Source organism: Lactuca saligna, chromosome 5 (genome assembly GCF_052625555.1).
Source record: "Lactuca saligna cultivar CGN05327 chromosome 5, ASM5262555v1, whole genome shotgun sequence".
Lineage (NCBI taxonomy): Eukaryota > Viridiplantae > Streptophyta > Magnoliopsida > Asterales > Asteraceae > Lactuca > Lactuca saligna.
In genome coordinates, this window is record NC_136421.1 from 155,965,615 (window position 1) to 155,974,697 (window position 9,083).

The window sequence follows — 9,083 nt, forward strand, 5'->3', positions numbered from 1 at the left end:
GGCCTGTGTTGTTGCCTTCGACGCGTTCCTACTGGAGGAAAACTCACCTCTCAACCTGGAAGCTGAAATCTCAAGTGAGGAATCTCTAATGGCTGTGCCAACGACTCCCTGGCTATAACTTTCACAATAAACACTTACTTAGAAACCGAGAATCCTTCTGAGGGTAAAAATGACCGTTTTACTCCTGGTCAAAGTCAACATTCTGCTCAAAGTCAACGTTCTGGGTTGACCCGACTCGCCGAGTTGCTTCGTCAACTCGCCAAGACTTAAAACCCTAAAATCGCGATCTAACTCATCGAGTCACCCCCTGACTTGTCGAGTTCCCTAGCTACTAATGGTCGTGATTTGGCGAATCAAATCGTCGAGTTATCCTCAGACTCGACAAATTCTACTATAAACAGAAAACGGGACAAAACGACTTAACTTAGCAGGTTCCTCTATAGACTGGACGAGTTCCTTTGTCTGTTTGGTCCATCTTAGCAGATTAAGCCTCTATTCTTCATATCTAAACACCATAACTCCTCTAAGTACTGGAAATACCTTCTTAAGGGCAACTTTCCAACTTTACCCGCTTATAGTCCTTCTTAATGGGTTTAGCTCAAACCCTACTTCTTTAGGACATAGATCTTTCTCCAAAAGCCTTATTACCCTAACCCAAAGCGAGAAAACCTAGATCTAGGTCCTAAACACCCAAAGAACACATAAAATCTCGGACTTTACTTCCATGCATGGCCCTTTTGGGCTTAAAAGTCCATAAAAACGTCCTTAAGCTTGCATGGGGCTTCCATGGTCATAAAGTTTGCACCTTTATGCCATGAAACCCCTTCTACATCCCAAATCTGAAAGGTAAAACACTTGGGACATCCATGTCCCAAGGATCAAGGTTCTTGAACCAAAACCCCTCCATAAATGGACATAAGAAGATCTAGTGAACTAATAGCCAAGATGGAGACTTGATTACTAGAAAATGATGAGGATGGAGGGAAGTTTATGGATCTACTATCTTCTCCTTAAGCCTTCTAACTCCTTCTTCTTCAAGCTTCAAGAACACACAAGATTACTAAAAATGGCTCATACACTCACAAAATGCTCTAAGGTTTCATGGATTAGGGTTTGGGACTTAGAGGTCGGAAATGAAGCCATAAAGTAGGGATTAAGCTACTTTAATACGGTGCAAAACCCTGAAATTAGGGTTTCATTCTGGAAGGCCTACTCGCAGAGTTGAGGGCCCCTTAACTCATCAAGTAGATGGCTTAAAACCCGCGTCCAATCTCGTTTCTACTCGACGAGTCTGGGGCTCCCAACTCGTCCAGTAGCTCTACAAAAATACACAATATACAATTAAATGTGTACCAAGAATGAGGTGTTATAGTGATTCAACGTGCAAGCCTAGGGAAGAATCATATAAACTTCTCCATGCAATTTACCATGAAGAAATGCATTGTTAATATCAAATTTATGTATTTCCATCCTATATTTACTGCAAGAGATTCAGTTGTTGAAACAGTGTTAAACTTGACTACAGGAGAAAACATTTCATGATAATCCACATGAAGTTTTTTTGCAAACCCTTGACCATGAGCCATGCTTTGTGACGTGTGACAACCCTATATTTTCCAAAAGCATTGTAACGCTCAAAAGTCAAATACAACTAAATTAACCTTGAAAATAAAGCATTCAAATATCTAAGTTGGGATGCATCAAATATAAGATAACGTGCCAAGGTTTCCGAAAACATAAAGAACGCTCAAAACCGGGTTATATTGAAGAAATGATAACCACTCGTATATTTACGACACGCCGTTAAAACATTATTTGACGTAAAAAGTAAAATCTCAATAATATGCATTTTAGCCTTAAGTATCAAAACAAAAATCGTAGATCTCGTTGAAAGGTGAGTGTGCATAAAAAGATCGCCCAAATTGGACCTCGTATGAAGAAGTTACGAATTTTTAATGTTTCGTAACAGTAGTAGAGGGCTAAAAACTCGAATTGAAGATCGAGTGTTAATTAGCTAACGCAATCTAAATGAGAGTTGAAGATCTCCACAATAGGAGCAAATTGATAAAAATACAAACGAAAACCGACGCCGAATAAAGAACCTATAAATCATAAACGGACTTTAGGAGGCCCGGCCTATTTAAAATTATGTCATTAAAAATAAAGTCAAAACTAGCCGACGGAGTCTAAAGGAAAGTTGTAGAGAATAATCTCACCTACGCGTGGATATAAAGAACACGAAAAACGGAGCTCGTACGCAAAAGTTACGGAATTTAGAAGAGGACAGGCCGGATTACGCCCCGCGTTCTCTGGGAGTACGCCCCGCGTACTAGACCCAGAGTCGAGTCCCATCGGCCCACCCACTCTACGCTTAGCTAGCCAGGATTCGTAAGCCATGACGCATTCTTACACCCAGCGTAACGAGGTACGCGCTGCGTACGTGAGTACGCCCCGCGTACTCCAAAATTACGCTCCGCGTACTCACTCCTCCAGCACTATAAATAGATGGCATCAGCTGCGAGTTTAGGCACACTTTCTCAAATCTCCAGTTACTCTCACACACTTCCAAGCACCAGAAGCTGTCCCGACGACCTCGGTTTCCGCACTCGAGCCCCCGACGAAAGATTTACGCTGCAGAGATCCCCGAAGAGCCCGACGACGCAACTATCCGCAGTCGAAGTTCTACTCAACCCTAGCCTCTCTCTTAAAACTTAACGAGTGAGTTCATACCCCTACTTTTCAATTCTTTTCACGTTTTAGGTGGGGGATACAAGTACATTACAAATCAAAGTATCGTTTTATAAACATAAGTTACAATACCTTTCTTATAGGGCTTTGATACAAATATCTTCATGTTTAAAGTGCTATTATATCACCAAGTTGTTCTTACAAAATGGAAACATACTTTTTGAGAAACTACAATGGATATAATTATCAAGTTATTCATACATTATACATATACATCTTGACAAACGAAATACTTTCAAAAGAAGTAAAGTCTTTACTATCGTAAATCTGTTTATACCAAGTAATGTGAGACATTCAAACTTCAACGTACTCGTATGTATGCATTTCAAAGTCCTGTATTATATACCATAATCTCTTGGAGGGAGAGCGTGATACTTGTGTATAGATCTATACGGGATTGACAACCCCGCACCTAAACTATTAGCTATAGTTAGACCGGCAGGTCTGGGGTGACAAATGTCATAACACTACAACACCTGAAGAATGTTGTTACAGGCCATCAATGTCAATAGTATGGTTATAAAACTCACATAAAAGTATATAAACAAGTTTGATTTCCGAGAATCATTATGCATTCAGTTTTCTACATCATTTTGGCACAAAGTTATCATTATTATACTAGTATGGAACATACTAATTCCGAAAACTATTCAAACCATTTATAGAAAATATTGGATTTTCTGAAAACCTCGTTCATCGATTTACTACCAAAAAAGGACATACTTTTCAATGCAAAACAATTCATGAACTCACCAACTTAATTGTTGACACTTTTTCAAAACCACTTGTATTTCTCAGGGAATCAGTAATACAGGTAACTACCAGCTTTTGGAGAAGGAACACAAAGGATGTTTTTATTATTGAACATTTATCATCATATTGTAATATTCTTTTGATAATATGTATAACGCAACAAGATACGTTTTCATTATATATATGATGGTTGTGTTACCTTCTTTACAATATTCAATTGTTGTGATACTACGTGAAGTCATCCACCCCCGAATGTTTCCGCCATTCTGGTTTGGGGGTGTGACAGATTGGTATCAGAGCTTTGTTTATAGTGAACTAAGTATATCAAACCACATAAGATATACAAACTATAAATACAACGGGAACCAAAAACCCTCTGACAAAACATTTTCATAGAAATATATTTTCTTTTAAATATATACATTTTTACCCGCATGTATCAGTCTCGTATCATGACAAGTTTTTCTAAAAAGTATTAAGGCAAGTTGTGATACCACGATTGGGCCTTGGGGTATGTAATCAAATCAAGAATAAATATATCCTGATCAACTATATTTATCCTAGATTTGACCAATGTACATCGAGGAATGGTCGTAGTAGTCAACAAGCCAAAAACTTATAAAATTAATCTAGATTCGCTAATTTGGAATACTAAAGAACTATTGTTATAAATAATAGTACAATGAAAAACTTGCACTCCGTAAGATATAGTTAAACGTAGGATGTCGTTAAATAGAAATTTATTTTCTTATAAAAATCTCATACCTCTATCCCAGTACAGACAAATGGCCGGATTTCCTTCACCGGGAGACCCCTACTACCTAAACCAAGGTAACGGCGGCTGGATAGAAGAAGACCCGAAGGAAGACCCAGAGGAAATCGAAGAAGAGGTCGAAGAAGAGTTCGAGGAGGAAGTCGAAGAATAATTCAAAGTCGAAGTCGAAGAAGAATTCGAAGTCGACGAGGAGATCGTGGAAATTTCTAGCGGAACAGACTCCGAACCGGAAGTAATCGACCCTCCCATCCCTCATCCTCCCGTAATCAGACCATATCAACCGGGACCCATTCCCATCTGGGGAAGCCACCTCTACTACTGGAGCCGTCAGCAAGGTGTACGCCCTCCATTCGGCATGTGTCGGGATTTTTACAACGTCAGTGGGGGAGGCTCAGCTGATCGAGCACTTCCTGTCGTCATGAACGCTATAGCCAACCAGAACTACCAGGCAGACCAACAAGCAGCCAGAGTTCGCGAGATCAATGCTGCTACCCAAGGTAACGCCGCTGACATCCGCCATTTGGAAGGACTACATGAGAATACCCAAATCTACATGGGGACACTTCAGAACCAAATGATAACGGCTCTAGCTGAAATAAGAGATATGAAGGAACAACAAGCAGATCTCGAGAGGCGACTAATGGGAGTCAAACGGTCGGATGCCGAATCTAGCTCCAAACACCGCAAATAGAGCTTGTTCAAGCCCCAACAATTTTATTATAAAATAGGATTTCGGATAAAAGTTTTTTTTTTCTTTTCGCTTATTTCCTTTTGTAACTGTAATCGGAGACCTCTAGGTAGGTCAAATTTTCCCAAGCAAGATATGTAACACACCACGGGTGTGACCAATATATATATATATATATATATATATATATATATATATATATATATATATATATATATTAATATGAAGTACTTCTTTATTATACCTCTAGGAAACTTATGGGTTTAACTAAAAATTTCTATGCCTACCCTGAAACCATAAACTAAAGTCAAAACAAGTTACAAAATACAACTAACACGCTATTGTCCAAACATTAGAAACTTATAGTATTTATTCTTATTTTTCTCTACCAGAACATGCCTCCTCGTAGATCAACACGCAGAAACTCAACTTCAACACCACCTCCTCCAACTATGGATGCAACTATGTTCCAAACTGCTGTAACCGCGGCGATGGCTCAAATGAGCAACAATGGGTCAGGAGGAGGAATAAACAGCTTTACAAATGGCCCAAGCCAAGGCCGTTCTGGAGTCTACACTTACAAAGACTTCACCAATGGAAAACCTATTCCCTTTTATGGGACTGTGGGAGTATTGGCTCTGTCCCAATGGATAGAGAAAATAGAAGCCGTATTCGAGATTTGCGCATGCCCTGAAGAAAGCAAAGTAAAATTTGCTGCTTTTACTTTCGCTGAACGCGCACTGACGTGGTGGAACGGCCACGTCAAGACACTAACCCTAGTGGTGGCAAACTCTATGGGTTGGGAAAACCTGAAACGAATGCTTCTACGAGAATACTGCCCAAGAGGCGAGATTCGGAAGCTTGAACAAGAACTATGGGGCCTTTCGATGGTAGGCTCGGACATCGCAGGCTACACCAACAGGTTCAGTGATTTGATAACACTTTGTCCAGAGATGTTGATTATAGAAAGCCAAAAAGTGGAGAGGTACATCTAGGGACTATCACCCCAACTTCGAGGAAGTGTGTTAGCTTCCAAGCCCATGACCTTCGATAGCGCCAAGGAACTGGCGCAATCTCTCGTTGATCATGGCGTCTGCCAAGGAGTCACGACTATCGTAGCTGAACCAACCAAAGGGAACAACGACAACAATAACAATGCCAACAACAGCAGCAAGAAGAAATTTTGGAACAAGAGAAAGGGGAAAACCTCGCAAGAACCTTCAAAGAAACAAATGGTGGCGGTTCATGCTGCTACTCCTCCCGCCCCAACTCCTACTACCCCGACGCCAACAAAACAATATGCAGGGAACCCGCCCAAGTGCAGCAAATGCAACTACCATCACCACGGTAACTGCCGCGAGATGTACTGTAAGAACAGCGACAGGAAAGGGCACACTACCTGTTTCTATAAAGCGCCAGCGCGACCAGTCACTCAATTTCCTGGTACTGGGATAAGCCAAGCATGTTATGGATGTGGAGAAACTGGGCATTTCAAGAGAGACTGCCCCAAGACAAGGAATGTTGGTGGTATTGGGAGAGTGCTGGCGATAGGTCAAAATGAAGCAATAACTGATCCAACAGTAGTTACGGGTACGTTTCTCCTCAACAATATTTATGCATGCATACTCTTTGACTGCGGTGCGGAGAGAAGTTTTGTGAGTCATAAATTCAAACACCTATTTAACCAAAGACCCCAACCACTTAATAAAATATTCACTGTAGAAATGGCTAATGGAAAAAACAGAAAGCACAAGTGATATGTACGTAGGGTGCACATTAAATTTAAACGAACACTTATTTCAAATCGACCTTATGCCCATTTCGATAAGAAGTTTTGATGTAATCATCGGTATGGACTAGTTGAGTCTTCACCATGCCGACATTCTTTGCCATGAAAAGGCCGTTCATCTCAATCTGCCCAACGGTGAAAATCTTATCATATATGGAGACAAACCTAGTTCAAATTTGCAAATCATCTCCTGTGTTAAAGCACGAAAATATCTTCGCAAGGAATACCATGCCTTTCAAGCCCACGTAGTAGACCAGAAACAAGAACCAAAGAACATTAAATACATTCCAGAAGTCTGCAACTTCCCAGACATTTTCCCAGAAGATCTTCCAGGAATCCCACCAAAACGTCAAGTCGAATTTAGAATCGACTTAATCCCCGGAGCTACACCAGTAGCAAAGTCACCTTACCGTTTAGCTCCAGCCGAGATGCAGGAACTGTCCAGTCAATTGAACGAGTTGTTGAGCAAGGGATTCATCAGACCAAGCTTCTCACCATGGGGAGCACCAGTCCTATTTGTGAAAAAGAAGGACGGGTCTTTTCGCATGTGCATCGATTATCGGGAGCTGAACAAACTGACGATCATGAACCGAGATCCCGTACCGCGCATAGATGATCTATTCGACCAACTACAGGGAGGAAGCTACTTCTCAAAGATCGATCTAAGATCTGGTTATCATCAACTGCGAGTACTGGAAGGGGACATCCCCAAAACGGCTTTCCAAACACGTTATGGTCACTACGAATTTGTGGTAATGCCCTTCGGATTGACGAATGCTCCAGCAGTGTTCATGGACTTGATGAACCGAGTATGTCGTCCCTTCCTGGATAAATTCGTGATCGTGTTCATAGATGATATACTCATCTATTCAAGAAGCCAGGAAGAACACAACCAACATCTCCGCCAAGTACTGGAAACATTAAGGGCAGAGAAACTTTACGCAAAATTTTCCAAGTGCGAATTTTGGATTCGGGAAGTGGATTTCCTAGGACATGTTGTAAGCAAAGAAGGAATACACGTGGACCCTTCCAAGATAAAGGCAATAGATAGTTGGACTACTCCAAGGACCCCTACAGAAATCTGACAATTTTTGGGACTCACCGGGTATTACCGAAGATTCATACCGAACTTTTCAAAGATTGCCAAGCCACTTACCACCCTAACCAAAAAAATGTGACCTTCGATTGGGGAGAAAACAAGATAGCGCATTTCAGGCACTAAAGTGAGCCTTATGTAGTGCGCCCATCCTAACCCTGCCAGAGGGAACGGAGGACGTCATGGTTTATTGTGATGCATCAAACCAAGGACTTGGGTGTGTCTTAATGCAAAGAGGGAAGGTCATCGCCTACGCCTCAAGGCAACTAAAGATGCACGAAGTAAACTACACAACGCACGATCTTTAGCTAGGAGCAGTCGTCTTCGCTCTGAAGATATGGAGGCACTCCCTCTATGGCACAAAATGTACAATCTTCACCGATCATAAAAGCCTCCAACATATCCTCAACCAGAAGGAACTCAACATAAGACAGAGACGATGGGGAGAACTACTAAGTGATTACGAATGCGAAATTCGATATCACCCCGGAAAGGCTAATGTAGTGGTTGATGCACTCAGTCAGAAGGAGTACTCAGGTCGCCGAGTGAAGTCCCTAACTATGACAATCCATTCACACATGTTCATGTAAATCAAGGAAGCTCAAATAGAAGCCTTGAAATCCGAAAATGTGACAAGAGAAGCCCTAAGAGGAATGGATAAGAACCTTGAGACCAAGAGCAACGGAGTTCATTATTTCATGGATCGAATTTGGATACCGAAGTTTGGTGGATTCAGAGAAATCATTATGGACGAAGCCCATAAAACACGATACTCCATACATCCCGGCTCCGATAAGATGTATCTCGACCTCAAGAAGTTGTACTGGTGGCAAAACATGAAAGCCGAAATTGCTACCTACGTGAGCAAATTCCTGACATGTGCCAAAGTCAAGGTGGAATACCAGAAGCCTTCGGGTTTATTACAACAACCAGAAATACCCAAATGGAAGTGGGGAGCGGATAACCATGGATTTCATAACCAAGTTACCCAAAACGACAAGCGGACTCGACACCATTTGGGTAATTGTCGACAGGTTAACTAAATCAGCGCATTTCCTACCGATCAAAGAGACGGATAAATTGGAGAAGTTAACAAGGACATACCTCAGAGAAATTGTACGACTGCATGGTGTGCCCGTATCCATTATCTCGGACCGAGATAGTAGATTCACCTCAAGGTTCTGGCAGTCGCTACAAAAAGCTTTGGGGACAAGACTAGACATGAGTACCGCTT